General features: G+C 52.0%; 1 protein-coding gene across 1 annotated transcript in view; it reads right to left on the reverse strand.

Annotated features, from left to right (window-relative positions):
- LOC131211616 (homeobox protein cut) overlaps positions 1-17,022 on the reverse strand; it is a 124,371-nt gene that overhangs the window by 51,371 nt on the left and 55,978 nt on the right. The window lies entirely within an intron of this gene.

The raw sequence follows: 17,022 nt of genomic DNA on the forward strand, positions 1-17,022 counted from the left end.
GAGTTTTCTGATTGGCCGTGACGACGAATGTGACGACGATTGAAAAGGACAAGTTCTTCCATTCGGAGGCGGGTGCTTCCGCCGACTTTTTGCGTATAATTAGGACGTCACGTGTAGGACTCAGGCCCCTCCACAACGAGGAAGCAATTAGGCTGCGCCGGGCCGGGTCTGCTCTCTGAGCCAGCAACTTCACTTGCAACAGCATCTCGGCGATACATTTTTGCTAATAACAGGATTTTAAAATACATTCTTGCGTGGATTACGTATTGACGAAGCCGAGTCAGCAGAGTTTTTGCATCCGCTTTGAAGTTAATTAAAGAAGCATTCAACAATATTCTCTTTCGAGATGGGGCGAAAAAGAGCGTCAAAAGCGAAGAAAGTATTGAAGAGCGCTCGCCATTCATCTAGCAACCGATGCAATGTCGAATGACTGCTGCTGGAAATGACGTGGCCATGGCGATGCAGCATCAGAGTGATCTGCCAAACACATAACCACAGTTCACTGTCTAAAGAGAACGAGAGGGATGGAGAGAGAGAGAAATAGAGAGAGAGAGGGCGAGATACACTCCAGAGTCGGCAGCAAAAGTGTGCAAAATTCGAACTCGATTCCCGGAATAAAGTGATTATGAAACCTTCCTTGATCTTGGGCGCAACCGAAAGGGCCAATCTTCCTTTCGCTCTGTCTCTCTCACTAAGCCACTCCAATCATTAGCAGTCTCAATGAGCGCCGAAATAAATATACTAAATTAGCCCCCGGTGTGTCTGTTCACCGGTGACGACGCGCCGAAGGACCATCGTTCCGTGGTCGGCTGGCAGGATCAAACGAAAGGATATTTTTCACCGAAGTGCATTCGCAGTCGGTGGCCCCAAACCCCCAGCAACCCAGGGACCGACTTCTTCGCCCAAAAGTCGATATGGCACCTGGTGCTAAAATCGAATCCTGCACGTCGAACCGGGCCGAGGCCGGGACCAACGAAAAAAAAAAATGGCGCTGATTTAACCCATGGCGTGGTCTCCCGGATGGGATGGGACAAAAATTACCGTAAGCTTTCCCGGTTCCGAGAAGCGGATCCCACGTCGTCGACGGCCGGGCGGAAGTGGTGGATTTTCATCCTCAAAAAGGGATCACCGCACAACGGTACCCTTGACTCGGCCGCCGCAGATAATTAGCCTTTTTCCATTCCGGGCCCGGGGTGCCCCGGGAATCATATTTATCCGGCAAGAAGCGTGCTCGTGATGCAAAAACGTTGACCGACGTCGGAAGGAACATCTCCGAGTGCCGAGCTCGTTCGGAATCGATTTTTGGCGTTTGGATTCGGCAAAGGGCGGATTGGTCTCGAAATTGTCAGAATTAAGGCAACGTCGAGGCCGGGGCAACGGCCACGGTGGGCGGCGGGTGTTCCGTTCAGAAGTTTGATTGCTGATACCAATTAGCCTTCGGGCGAGGATCCGCCGTTTTGATGAATGAATCCTTTCGTCCCACAGCCGCACAGCTCCGGGTCCGGAGCCCCGGTTTTTCTTCTGATCCTTCACGCGCGGCCCACAGTGGCGCAGTGGCTGATGAAAAACAAAAGATACGTCGGTGACCTTTTTCGGCCAGGGGGGAATCTGGAGGATGTGTGCTCTGTGATGGCCACACGTGACGATTGCCGCTCTGCGTGCGTCGGTCTGTGTGCTACGGTCCCGGGAAAAAAGGAGGGAAATAGGAAAATTTACATAATATATGTTACGATTTTGTATTTTCCACGCCGTGGACCCTTTTTCCGATTATACGCACACGCAGGACTCAGGTAAACCCGTTCCGTTGGACGAGTTTCGGTGTTTAGAAGGAAAATGATTTCTCATTCCGACGCGTTTTTTATTTCGGGTTTTCCACTACAATACGGGGGGGTCGCATGGCCGAGGGCGCTGCTGGAAAGATGGATTATTTTATTCGCCCAACGCCGGGCGACTTTTGTCTAAAAAGGGCGCCGCTCCGGCTCCCCGAAGGAAGCTGGTCGGTTGGTGGTGGTCAAATATAATAATAAATTTATGGATCGAGCAAAAATAGGCATCGGAGGCGGCCAACGGAAAAAAGAACACCCAACCAGGCACTCCTTTCGATTCCTAAGCGACCCACCGATGGCCCCCCTCGGGTGGCCGGGGTTTCGGTACATATTTCATACATTTTTGGTACACATTACGTATGATGACCATTCGAAAAATGCTAAATTACCGGTTCTCGGTTTCGCCGACGGAAGACGGGGGCCTCGGATCTCAGAAGCCCCTCCCGTGCGATAAAAATCCTACCCAATCCCCGGTCGGTGGTCAGCTGCGGTTGGGCCGGGCCGGAACAATTTCGGAAAAAAGGAAAATACTTTCGAATCCGAAAACTGAAACCTCCGGGGTCGGGGTTCCGCTTTTCCGGGGCGATTTCGGTGGCGCTGATGATGATGATGAGGAAATTTATAACAATAAAATATTTATCGAAGTATTGTGTAGAGCAGCACCCTGCGCTGCGCCGAGAGGTGCTGATGGGACCCGCTCGCCCGTGTGTGCGAGTTCCAGAGGAATCCTTTGGCCCGGGTGCCCGGGATGAAATTTTAATTCCAGGCTTCAATTAACGAACCGAATGGAGCGCGCGCGTGGAGCGAGAAGCGAACAAAACTAGACTCTATTTCTGGTGGTGGTCCGGAGGGGGCCAGAGCCGATTGTAGAGCACCCGGGGGGGAAGTGGGTGGCCCGGCCCTGGCCATGGACGAATTTTATATTTTATTTATTTTCATTAAAAACTCATAACGAACACGGAACACATCCCTCACGAGGATGCGGCCCCGGGTTACGACGACGCGCGCGGGGAGGGTTATGCTGATGTTTTTGGCCGCGCGATCGGGAAAAAAGGGTCCAGCAGTGTCCGGTGGTCCGGTGCCCTTCCCCCGGCCGGGCTTTGTTTTGCATTTGTTTTATTTTGCACCCACCCGAAAAAAACCCCGGACATCCTAAGCAAAGGGACTCGGAGCGGGTTCGCCGCAGAGGACTAATTCTTTGTCGGCCACCGACGCCGCCGCGTTTGCCGATCGTTAATTGTAATTTGTTTTAAATAATTTTAATAATTTACGCAACCGGAACCGCTCTGCGGACCTGCGGCTGCGTGGCGGTCGCTCGGGACCCAGGCAAAACGATGTAACGGAACAGAACCGCCTGATCCCTTCACCACGACCACGTGTCCTCTTTGAAGTGATGTATCGTTTCCGGACCACGGATAAATTATAAGACCCTTGGCGCGGTCCGAAACCGAAGAAAAAAGCAACATCGAACAAAAGGATATGCGGCACCGGCGGGAGGACCCCCTCCGAAAAAGGGGGTATACATGTGGACAAAAGGCATGTAACAAGAGGCCAATATTAGTCCCATTAAAACAAAATGGCTTCATTATTTTATTACTGCGTCAGTGTTTGGAACATTTATTTTCGGGCGTCCGGTGCCGCGCCCTGGTGCAGGATCGAGGATTACTGCTCTCGACTCCGATTACGCCGATTAAGGAGCCCAGAAGATTGGGGATTGTCCATCATCCTTCCGACGGGGCTTACAACGGCGCCCTGTGTCCGTCGGGTGATGTGCACACAATCAATACGGAGCTTACGGGAGACGTCCGTTCCGCAGTGTAAGCCATTGGTCCATTGTGCTCCGCCTGAGCTGATCCTGTGAAAGAACTCGACAAAGGACCAGGCGACGAGAAGCGAAAAATCCGATGATTATTAACCTTCTCAGATTGTTTACATCGGGCTCAGGGGCGATCTGACGGCCAGTTGCAAAAAGTGTCATGGCAATTGAAGCCAATGGACAAGGAGTAACAGGATCCGGCAGCATTCGAACCTCTCGGACCCGTCGGACGGGAAGCCCAAAACTATCCAGACGCATACGGAGCGAACGGAAGCACTAACTAACTGTCTTTTTGGAGTGGAGCACGGTACGGCTCCCGTCTTTGTGTTCGACCGGGTTAGCAAGGAACGGGAACCCGTCGGACGTCTGAACTGAAATCCTATCTTCTTCATCTGCCACAGGACGACTCGCTACGACCGACGTCCACTGATATCAAAGCGCCCTGTCACAATCAACAAATCCAACAGTCAATGGCAACACAGGCCCCGGCTTTGATTCTGGGTTTCTTTTCCGGTTGCTGCTCCGGGTGATGCGGCACCGAATCCTTTTGATTGCAAATATTTACAACAATAATGTTATAGATGGACTTTATGCGAGGTGTGATTGTTTCTGCCGGTGTTCGGTGGGCGCGGGTCCGATGTGTAAAATGAATCCTCGAGGCAAACAAAGAAGTGACGACGAGTGGTGATACCTTTCCCGAAGCCCCCCCGAAGCTACACGTACGCAAACAAGCCCCTCAATCGGAGAGCGGACGGACCGGAACGTGTTGCATGTCCTTTTCCCGGCCCTGCCGGTCAGCACCAGAAGTGGTCAGCTCTCGGTCTCGGGCTGGTGGGCGATTGGAAACAAATGAAACGAATACTCCCCGGATCACCGCCGCCACCGCCGGTTGGTGGTGGTCTGGACTCTGGGCGCCTGCGGACCGAAAAGTTCCCACAAAACCCACCCAACGTCGGAGTTCGATGGTCGGCTGCTGACTGCAAATGATAGTTTGCGGTTTGCCGGGTCCAGCTTTTTTGGCTTTCCCCGGCTCTCCACGGGAAGATCTGGTCAAGATGGGTTTCGATTCGAGGGGACAGTTTTCGATTTCGCCCCCGGCCAGCCCGGCAACTTCTGATAAATATTGTTTCACTTGTTTCGGTTTCTCCTGTTTGCGATTTGTTCAAATATTGAACTTGTCCCGGTCCCGGTGGCTAGTCGTCGTGGTGGCCGGCATTTTATCGATCGTCGGTGTATGTATGTCGGGTGAAAGAAAAGAAATGCTGTCCTCTCACGCAGATCGTTAGCCGAGAGAGTTATTGGTCGCGGATGGTCGACGGTGCGGTCACCGAACAGCTGAACGATTTAAGCAAATCATTAATTCCATCATTAACCGTCAGAACGGACCGGCTTTGGCTTCCCCATTATCGACCTTTGGAATGCCTGACAAAACGTCGAGGTCGGGGTCCATAAATTCGGGGGTTTAAACCTAGGTCCCCGTCTCGGGCTTGAGGCGAATTTCGCACGGCATCGGAATCCTCTTTAATTAACTCCGACTTCCGGCAACCCGCGACGGATAGTTGGGTCTTGGGGTTCCGCCGAGCGAGCAGAGAAAAGGGTGTCACCGACGTGAGTGTGCTTGTGGCGAAATCAACGCACTCACTACACTGCCCCAACATTGAAGCACCGTCTCGTTAGGCCCATAAAAACAATATTAATATGTAAAACAGCAATAAATTATAGACGAGTCGACACATTTCACCCTCGCGTCGCGGTCTCGCTCGCGCACTCTAAAAATACCCTCTACGCCACACGATCGCAGAAACGATCGTTCGGATCCGGGTGCATTTGTTCTGCGGTGGTCGAATTAACCGACGACTTTCACCGTTGCCCGCTTCTTATTAGGGTAGCCCATCACCCAGGGGACCTGGCCCGGCTCGGCGGCACGCATCGTCGGCACGAAGAATAGTTTCAGCGACGCAGTACGAAGAGCCGACGTCTTGAGACGGCGGCCTTGGTCCGTCGGTATGCACCGGGCACGGATTTGTTGCGCACGGTGACGCTCGCCCGCGCACTGATCCACCATAACCTATGATAAAAGATTAAGAGATGCTTTATCGTCTCCCGGTCGCGTTCGAAGGCGGTCCGCCCGTTACTACGGGGACCGAAAAGTAACGGGCCGCTAGTCTTTTATTTAAAAAAAACTCCTTCCTGGCAATCGCCGAGAATCAGTGTTAATTTGCTGTTGCTTTCTGTAACTGTGTGGTTTGTACGGGTAAGGGCACATGTCAACCTCATTGCTATCAAAGCACAAAAAATGAGTCTTCCACAAAACATTACTTTAACTTAAAACTATAAAAACACGGTCGTAACTTGCTGAATGTTATTTTTCAAATGCTCCAAAATGGCAGCCTTGTCAGTATAAATACTGATGGTCTTGATGTCCAATAGATTGCCATGGACTCTCTTCATTCTACTGAGAATTTTTAAGTGCCCCAGATTCGGCAATTTTGCTTGTTTACGTAGCCGTCAAGAGAAGAACTTACATCGTCTTTGAAGAAAACTTGGCTGAAAATATTGGGAAACATCCTTGGAAATTTACTATCACTTTTGAAGCAACTTTTCATAGTCTTAACATGTTATTCTGTCGCTAAGCGAATCATTTTTTAAAATGACAGACACTAAACCAAAAGCTAGACACTTGGGTTGACAGATACATTCGAAACCTGTAATATGCAATCCTTATGATTTCGAAACTATAAAATAGATAACCCTGTACTTCAATTCATTAACGCTTAATGAGGTACCTAAATGATGGGGCAGCTTAAACCCGAGCAGCCTCACGACTCACCAGCCCACGTAGTGAGCACCGCCAGACGCCATTAGTCACACTCACCTTCGCCCATGGCGACGACAAAGCAACGGGCCACTGTGGTGTGATGCGAACGACACGTGAGTGTTTGACTGATCGCCGCGCAAAGATCACGAACCTTGGGCGAGTCCCAGGCTGGCCCCAGAAGACTTGCGGCACACTCCAAAAACGGTGCCCCAAAAATACGCCCGGAGACGGAGGGGCTACTCAATTTGTTTCCCGATGCCTCGTGGGACACGGCGGCGGCGTCCCAGCTCTCCCACTCAAGTCCCACTTAATGGCGGGCAGAACAAATCTGCGCCGACAAAAAGAAATTTGTCGCGGCCCGCGGCGTACTAGATCATTTCCGAAGCGAGTGTACGCCGCAGCCAGGCGATTGATGCAGGCGGGTTTTTCCGGAAAATTCCCTTCGGGAACGCACGGGCGCGCGTGAGGTGGGTGAGGGTCCGCCGTCCTCGTCGGTGATTCATTGCCGATGGATGGTGATTTATTCGGTGATGTCACTTTCACGCACGAACGCGCGGGGCCGCGGGCGCGATCGATCCGCACGCATCGCGCACGGGACGTGCCCTGGGCCTTTTGGGTGTTGGTGTTGGTCCATTATCTTCTTCTTGTGCTGCCACACTTCATTTGTGTTCAATTCCGGCGGCGGGTGTGTGCGTGGGTCGCTTCACGCACCACTTTGCGCCTCGCGTCAACGCACGCATTCCTCGAGTTTCTTCGCTTCTTCCGAACGTGTGTGGCTGATATTTTCGAGAGATGGGATTAAAGATTGATTTATGCGCTACGTTCCCGATAGAGGCGGTGGGACCGTGACCAAATGAGAGCACACAAACCGGGCACTTCGGCTGTTGGGTGTAGTACCCCCCTCCGTACCGCATCGATTCCACCACCCGCCAGACCGACCCCCGCAGAAAGGTGTCAAACGAAGCACGCAGTGACATTTCGATGCTCCGAGATGTTTGCGTTTTCCCCGGTGCGTGGTGCTGCGGTCACGGAGGTGGTGCTCCCCACCCGGCCAGCCCCGAGTGATAGAGAAATATTTTCCGAAACATACCACACCCCGGCCAACCCGGAGACCCCGGGGGCCATGTGTTGTGGTTTCGCGCTGTTGCGGGCTAATTTGTTTAACTTATTTTTGGGGGGGGTTTCGACGGAAAAAAGAAAACGGAAATGGAAAGCTTTTCCCCGCGGGAATCGAAGTCGGCGGGTTTTTCGGGGTTGCTTTTTGCAGTAATTAACCCTGGCTGCTGGCTGGCCCGGCTAGTGTTATCGAGTTGGCCGGATCTTTTGGGCCGTTTATTTCGGGATGTTTATATGCTGGTTGCGATTTAAAAACAACAACAGCCCAGATTGTCGATAAATGCGGTTCCAGGATGGACGGCCCTGGACCTGGATGCCATTCATCAATCGCGCGGCGCAAACTTTCGGTTTTAATGTGTACCAACAAACATCACGCCCGTCTCCATTGTTTCCCCGGCCTGTGTACGCGATTGCACCGCAAGTGCATGCTCGCCAGCCATCACCCAGGTCTGGGGCCCCCCGAGGGACGATGTCGACGACAGTCGCCCGAGGCCCCCAGAAGGCAGCCTGGAGGTGAATGTTTAATGTACCGAAAAAGGTGCTACCACGAGGAGCAGGCCACGCGGTGCGTTTCTATGACAGTTGCCATGTTTTTGCAATGGCTTCGGTGGGGAGCCTTCCCCCCGCCTGGCTGGTGTGGCACGGAATTAATGTGATTTTTGAACCCATTTTTTATTTGCCACTCGGCGACGACGGAGACTCGCGGCAGATGCTCGCGAAAATCAAACGGCATATGCCGCCCGGGTGCGGTTTGGTGGGAAAATCCCAACCTTCTTCCCGCCAGCCAGCAACCGGTTGCATTCGTCGCTCGTGTATTGATTAATCGAAAGCGATTCGGTCGATTTATGCTGGCGATGACGAATCGCGAGCCGTCTGCCGTTCGGCCGCGCTCCATTTCCCAGTGCTTCGAGGAGATTCGAGGCAATCGATTCGAAGACCGTTCCAAAAAAACAGAACCAACCCGGCACGGCCCGGCTTCCGGTGTGGTGCAATGTTTCGGGCGGCCCTTCCCATGGGGCGCCGAAAATAAAACTTTGCATGTGCTTTATTGCAGTTTTATTTTAAATGCCGTTTTGGAGTTTTACAACCCCGAGCCCCCGGCCGAGGTCCGTGTTGGGCGCCCGTGCAGCAATGGGTTTCGATTTTCGTGTGGCTCTTTTTTCCTTTCATTTGGCACGCCGGTGCCGTTGTTAGGCCCGCCGGCCTGAACCGGGCCAGAGATGTTAATGCGATATGGGGTTTGTTTTAATTAAGAATTTACAAAAATCTGCCTCCGCCCGGTTTTTGCTCCGTTCCGTTCCGTTCCGTGTGACCCCCGGGGGGGGGGGGTGGGGGAGGCTTCTAACTAATGCGGGCGACGGCGGGATGGATGGCCCGGGCTCGACCACCACCGCAAGACACCAAATGTTTGATGCACCACCATCACCGACCACACCGACCGTCTTATGTGAGGCCCGAAGAAAGAAAGCGAGCAAAAAGCCCAAACCAAAGCCGGGGCAGATAAAACCCACCAAATAGACACACCGTTGCACCAAAAACGGAACGGAACGCTCAAGGAACCCCGGGCGAGGGGACTAAAAAAACAAGAAACCGACCAGAAGGAAACTGTTAATTACTTTTTATGCTGCATTTCTGTAATGGGTTGGTGCATATGATTCAGGGCGAATGAAAACGCAAGTAAGTGTAATTGAGAGGGCTCTAATAGGGCTTAAAAGGCATGCGGCGGTGGCGATGGCGCAGCGGGTTTGCGCTGTTACGGGGTCTGCCGAGGATTTTCGGATTATGCAGCTGGACTGAGAAAATGATGTTTGATTTGTACGGTGCATGTGCAGTTCGGGATTCGTGCTCCCCAAAAAAAACGCCATTATGCTGTGTGCAAGGGAAATCAGAAGCTGCAATGAAAATTTATAAATTTTCCAAATAAATTTACTACCCGAAAAACCGCTTTGTTTTGAAAAAAATACTTTTCGCTTAGTGAGAAGTGCTGAAGTGAGAATTGCATAGTGAGTGGTGCCAGTTTGACTTTTCGTCTCATTCCTGGCGTCTCACGATAGGAGCAGGTTCGTTCACAACTCACTGCGCTGTTGGACAGCGTTAGTTACAAATCCCCTAAATGGCCAACCAGACAAATGTAGTTCCCAAAACGGTCGCTTACAACGGTAAAAGAAACAATCACCCACTGTTATTAACCAACCACGAGAGCCACTAGAGAATAGATTTGCATGAATCGGTGGGATGCGAAGCGTCTCACTATTCGCTGAGCAGGGATTCGCTGGAATCAACTAATTTGCTCACTCGGCATTTGCCCAAGAAATAATGGAAAACAAGTGAGCTACATGGAACAAAGGCAGGAAAAAACCGGCGACGGACCAAAATCTTTATGGACATTTCGTTAAATGGCTCGGATAAAGGATATAAATATCGCATTTGAATATGCGCGCTTCACAGCGCAGCTCACAGCCGCCTTTCGTTTTGCGTTCGCTCTTCGCAAAGCGTGGTGTCCCCGGCGTCCTCCCCGGGATGGTGGTCTTTCGGTCGTCCGGGGTGTGTGGGATTTTTATTTTTGCCCACTCTCTGTGTCGGATGCACCCAACATTTATGCTGCACTCGGCAACATGTGCCGCGCTATGCATGACGGATGCGGACGCTGGAAAAGCGAGCCACACTTTCCATTCATTAATGATGTTAAAATCCTTTCCGAGCGACCGCACTCTGCGTGCCGGGGGTGGCAGGAAAAAAAGGTCCTCCGGGATGCGCGAAAAATGAGGGAAACATGCCTGGTCCTTCATTCCACAAGACGAATTATGATGCCGCAGGTTTCTTGTTCGCCACACAGACTCACACGACGACGCATTCCGAGTGCTGACGGCGGTCCGAACGCCCAGCCTGCACCCTGTAAAGGAGCGTGGGCAGTGGGATACTCGGGATGGCGTGCTGTGGTCCTCGCCAGACACAATCACAATCTTCCACGCGACCGCAGAAAAATGTGCAAAAATGTGCAACGTCGTTGTGCAGCATTTTCCCGGCGTCTCCACAATTTATGTCCGCGGGAAGAAGTCGGACAAAAAAGGACGGGCAAGGAAGTGTCACACGCCGATGCTAACCCGCGTGGACCACACCCGGGACGCGTCTTCGCGAGTGTGAAAAATCTCCGAACCCTGGGTGCGGCCGTAACCGGGGAACATAAATCATAAATTGTGCCACTAAATCATTGACCAGGAGGCGGCAGCGGCAACCGCACGCTCTCGGTGGCGGAAAACTAACGCGCCACGTGTTTGGTGGTTTTGCGCGCGCGGAAAATTAGACCCGCCGGAATGTGAGAGAAGAGTTTTCAGGATGTGATGTACGATCACCGCTTGCCCTCGCCGGGGTTTTGGTTGGTAAATTATTGGCAGATTTTAATTGGTTGATCTTTCAACTCGCTGGGTCGAGACGATCGGATCATTCGGGCGGTTGATTCATTCAAAAACTCGGGGCCGCCCAGAACATTGCACCCAGAGTCAGCTATTTATGTCACCCCGCGCTTAAGTGGGCCGCAGCCGATTGTCGATAAAACCCGGCCCCATAGACCAGCCGGAACCGGAAGCGAAGCGGTTTATAATAAATCAAGTGGCATGCAATTGAACTGTCGCGTGTGTGCTAAAAACGGGGCCACACACTACCTTTGCGATGCGTGATTCAAATCTTTTCCTTTTCGCCAACTTTGCCCGGGCCAGTTATTGCTGATAATTTATTCCACCCGAGGGTCGGCCGTGTAGTATTATTTGTTAATCACTCACGTGATTCCCATCTTAGGGAGGGGGCTACGTCGGTGTCGTGGGGCACCCGGGGGAAAGTTTTCCCTTTTCCTGCTCCGGCAAACAAATCGCAACCGTGGCCCAAGGAACGAACGTCGCGGCGGACGGCGCGCCAATGACGGTGCCATTTAATCGAAGTCGAAACGTCAAAAGACAGGGGAAAAGCTTAAGCCGTAAGGGCAACGGGAGGAGGGGGGTGACTCCGTGCCGTGCCTATCACCGCGTTGGCGCACCAACCGACCGACCGACCGAAAACATTTGCATATAAATTTCAACTTTTCTCTGATAAGAACTTTTTATTTTTATTACCTTTCATTTCTCCCACCAGAAGGCGACACGGTGGCGGCAGACGGCCAAGGTGGACCCGCGGCAGGTTGACGTGGAATTGACGAAAAAGGGCCCCAGCGTCGTAAAAACGCCGACCGAAAAGGTCCTCCCCGTCCGCACGGCGATAAAGACTTTCGCGCAGCGGGCCCCCGAAAGCCGAGAAATGGGCGCGTGAACAAGGAGTTTCGATTCGATTCGGTTTTATAATTTGTTTCTATTTGCCGGGGACGACAACGCGCGACGACGGTGCCACACCCGGACGGAACCCGTCGAAGAACAAACGCGAACGATATTTTATCAATAAAAACATTTTCACCCCGCCCCGGGGGTCGACTCCCCGACCGAGTCCTGTCGCAGGACGAAAATGAGTTCTTAGCTGCGACCACACGACACAACGATTGAGTTTTTAATTCGATCAAATGCTAATGTTTTGTCATTGAGCACTGGAGTGGTCCCCGGCGACGGAACGGGAAGGGCGACGCCGGAGTTCGGGTGCGGTGGCCCCAACTTTCATCGGGCCATCCATTAGCGCGGGAGCGCAGCTGCGGATTGCGGACTTACACCGTAACCCGCCCGTGCCAGGCCCACGGAAAACAAATCGAAAACACAAACCTCGAAGCTCGATCGACTTTCGACGGCGCCGGAAAACCGGTCACCGGTTGGGTGTGCGAGCGAGAGAGAGAGTTAGAGTGAGAGCGAGCGGTCGGTGGGTGGAATGTTTGATTATATGGTTAACTTGTACCACGGTTTTTGTGCCGCATGCCGCACCAGCATATGATAGCTGCCACCACCCCCCAGGGCCTTCCCGGCCACGGAAACGCTTCTCGCGGGCGATTTCCACGAATTCGAACCGCGCGCAGATGCCGACTCCGGCCGCCAGCGACTCCATGCCGATGCTATAAATATAGCGAAAGTATGTTTTGTTTTGACACTTACGAAATTTGGACTATTTCGCCCTCGCCCGTGCTCTGCTTCCGCAGCGCTGCAGCAGACTTGGCTTCTGCATTTCGTAAGCGGCCACCGACGAGTGCATCGGAGTAAATTGGAACCGGAGCCAGGCCTGGTGTGGGCGTAAGAAACTCTCTCCGTGCGGGGCCGGGTTTTCCAGGGCGAGATTAAATTCTGATCAAGGAATTCGTTACGAGCCCGCCGCGCGACTCTACCGTGTCTTGATGTCTTGTTACGGGCGTGAGCACCCGGGAAACCTGGAATAGTCCCGGACCGGGTCGGGATATTCGAATTCAGCTGGTTCGGCACAGAAAATATGAATATCTTGTTGTTTTAGATTGGTTTTAAAATGAGTAAATATAAATGCTACGATTTCCACACAGTGAACTTTGACATTTGCCAGCCATCTGCGATTGCTTCGTTTGTTTTGTTTTGTATGTGAACTGGCCTTAATGAAATGACAAATGCAAAGTTTCGATCACATCGTCATTGATTTGCCGTATGACTGACATTTGTGAAGAGTAAGGTGTAAATAAGCTTCCCCATTTTAGGCCGCATTGAGCATAAACTTAAAGTTTTGTACTCAACTCGAACTGACGTCTTGATCTAAAGACGAGCCACAAGGCATCACAACCGCCGAGTGATTTTGGCTTGCAATAGAGACTCTCTTCACCGCCATTCTCATGACATGATCAGACCACCGGGGCCTTGCGAGATATACTCTAACTCGTTGTTGTAGCGAGTTCTACATTGTCTCTCCACATATAAGGGACAGAAATTAATCTGAGAATCTTCCTCTTGAACGCAACTAGGAGAGATTAGTCAGATTTGGCACACCGCTCATGTCTCCGATGCCTATGTGAGTGCTGGGATTGTAAAGGTTTTGTATCACCTCAGCTTCGACCGTCTCGATACGAGATGTGGCCGAAATAGTTTCCTCAGACTATAGAACAACCTGTTGGTGGTTCGTTGTTAGTGACCTTGGACCTCCGATGGGTAAAGATCTAGACAATCTGTTTTCGTTTATCTGCAGACCCAGATTGTCCACAGCCTCCCTTTTTTAGGATTGATCCACATCAGACAGCCCTATCACTTATCATATCGATGTTATCAGCATCCGTCAGAATCTGGTTTGACTTGGTTGTTTTGCTTACTTTATTCTATTTACTTTCATTTTTGATTGTTTTTTCTTCAATTTTCGGCTACACAGAAAACACAGAAATGCAGCTCTCGCTCGGTTTCACCCAAAAAAGAGCACCACCAAGAGCAGTTAACAAACAGCCTGTTCCGCCGTCGTGTGCCAGGTTTCGTGCGGTTTTTAATTACTAAATATGTTGACACTCGAAGGGCTCGGAGGAGTGCAGACAGAGTCAAACACCGAACTTCGGTGGTAAAAACGCAACGAGGCGAGGCAACGACATAATGTACAGAGCGAAACATCGGTTCGGGGTTTTGTCGGTTTCCATTTCTTCGGCCTCGGAGTCTGTCTCGCCGCTGTCGGAGGTAGGTTACGAATTAGCAGCTTTAGTGATATTTATAGTTTACATATTGTTTTGTCATTACTGCATAACTCATGCCACCCGAAAGCGGTGTCCTCTCCCCCGGTGGGGTTCGCACGCGACCACCGAGCACAAAGTGAGCATATTGCCAATTCCCTCCGTGCAGCCAGCCAGGGACGGTGCTGAAAAGTGGCAAGATGCAGCGCTCGATCGTGTACCTCATTTCTCACCGTGCCTGTGCCGCAGTGCAGGACGGGACGTCCGTTTCGTTTCGGAACGAAGACGCTACGCCACGCCAAACACAAAGAACCCTTTCTCCCGCCTTGCAAGACTTCGCTTTTCCCACCCATCGACGACGACACGGCCCCCCCGGCAGAAGGATTGAATTTGTTGTGTATTGAATTTTTAAATACCAACACAACCATCGGGCAACGATCTGGCGGGGGTCTGGCACCGAAAACCAGTCGCTTCTCGATTTGGGTAAATTAGTTCCCATTCTTCCTGAGGCTGAGGGCGGAAAATTGCTTCAACCCACCACCCATCGGTGAGCTCGGAAAGTTTCGGGAAGAAAAAGACTCCGAGGGCTGAAACTCGTCGTGCGCGAAGGAAGTAAAATTTACATGCTAATGATGTCCTCCCATATCGTGCGCGCCCGGTTTCTGGACGGAAGCAGATGGCCCCCGGAAAAGCAGGAGCCCAAAAAGGCGGCCGCCACGATAAACGATTCAATAAATGTCGTAAATAAACGATTATTACCCGTCGAGCCGGCGAACGATCCGGCAAGTATCGTGTGTCGAACTCGCCTGGCAAATCAATCGGGCCTCCGGTTGGGCTCGTTATAATCCTTGTTACGGCGCCCGGTTTTTACAGCGTGCGCAAGCTGGCTGTTAAATTTTACCACAACCACAAAATCACCTCGTCCGAAGCCAAGTCCGGGTCAGGTATCAAATTCTTGAAATATTTTCACTCTAAGCAGCAGGGAACCCCGTCCCGGAAGCAACCCTCTCTCCGACACCTGCTGGTCCGGGCTGGGCCGGGTGTTTTGATTTTCCCTTCCCGAGGGGTTGTTGGAAAAGTGGCAATTTTTTCGCCTCTCCCCAAAAACCTCGGCTGGCGTCGCACGGTTTTTATGGCTTTTTATAGATCAATTTCGAATTTTACGCCTCAACTTCGACTTCCTTCGAGCCTTGGGGAGGGAGCCAGGGCGAATCAATATCCGCCAAGCATCCGGCCGCCGGATTGACTCCGTGCTGGCGCCAAATCGCACGCCGGAGAAGGCGGAAAAAAGGTGGACGCCGCAAAACTTGATGATGGGAAAACAAACAGCTTATGACGTTATTACCACGTGTTTTCGTCCGCCTCGCCGTCCGTCCCGAAATCCATCACCGCCCAGAGTCCGTAAACAAGATAATAACTTATTGACAAACCATCGCCCGTTCGCTCGAACGTGCTATTCCGTGGGAAATTCCTTGGTTTTCCCGCTCCCGGGGCCTCGGAAATTGGATATTGTTTATTCTCCATTCCATCATTCCGGGGGCCGGAAAAAGGATTCCGGGGCTGCGGCGTGAAATTTGGCGGCGCCAGCAAATCAGCCGGAAAACTCATCGTCACATCCGAACCGCTTTTCGACACCCAGCCGCGGGGTGGTTCCACCTTCTGCTTGTCCTTTTCTGGGACGTGGTGGAAAGTTCACCTTTGCCACGACCACGATCACGGGGACTGATTGGGAAAATCGAGCCGCAAAAGTGCCGTTTAAAGGCCAGGAAGTGAACCACAAGAATAAAAAATCCACCATTCAAATGATTTTCCTTTCGGAAAAACCCCCGGGAAAAAAACGCACCGAAGGACAACGGACAACGGAAAAGGAGCGTTTTCAATATTCTTGCCGCCGCCGAATCAAAGCAGGCCGCACGGTCGTGTCGGCAGACGCCTCCTTTGATCCTTGGGATGGAAAATCGGGCGATAAATCAACCCTCCAAGGAGGCCCATGGAGCCGGAGAAGCGGGCCCCTAAGTAAACAACCGGTCCGGACGGACGGCCGGTCAATCGAAGGCCAAGAAGGAAGTTTTCCGGTCAAACGGCACCCGGGCCCCTGGGCTTGATCTTTTGCCCTTTCCGGTCGCACTCGCTCTCCGGTGGTCGATAAGTGGATTTACGAGTGTATCTTACTAATTCTTCCTGTCTTCCTCCGGCGCCCGAGCGCCTTCATTAGGCACGGGGAACCCGTCCCGGACAACAACAAAAAACCGAGGCCGGGCCAAGTGAAAGTGTGAAAAGAAGGAGTCCCTTTTCCTTTGGTTTTTTTTTCTTTTTTCCTTTCGTTTTGTTGTTCCTTGGGCCCGTCCCGATCGGGAAGACGGCCGGGGAATCAACAAGCGATTTTTATCGACTCGTTTAGTGCGGGCAAGGATCCCCAAGGAGAGGCCACACTAGGCCGATTGGAAATGGCATGGATTCGATGGCGACCGCACCGATGAAGAGATTATTCCCTAAATTAGGGTGGTGATGGTGGGACACAAGGGGAGGCCAATCCCACACGCTCCTTGGCCGGAGCCACCCGGAAGGAAGTGAGTTGTTACGACACACGCAGACCTCGCACACTCTCCGTAGGTCCTTTTCCGGGAAGACACAGTTTTCCCCCGATTTTTTCTCTCTTTTTTGGGCTGCGGCCAAACGTCAATCAGAGTGCGCCCAGGGCGAATGGGAGTGAAGATCGTAAAAGGAAAACTCCATCGATGAATGGGTGTCGTCGTCGTCCTCAATCGGTTTCTTCGGAGTTTCGCTCGAATGGGGGGCGTCCTTTCTTGGAAAACTCGGAACAACCGCCCCCAAAAAAGAGGGAAGAAGGAACACAAAAAACACGGATCGCACCCCG

This window comes from Anopheles bellator, chromosome 2, assembly GCF_943735745.2.
Source record: "Anopheles bellator chromosome 2, idAnoBellAS_SP24_06.2, whole genome shotgun sequence".
NCBI lineage: Eukaryota > Metazoa > Arthropoda > Insecta > Diptera > Culicidae > Anopheles > Anopheles bellator.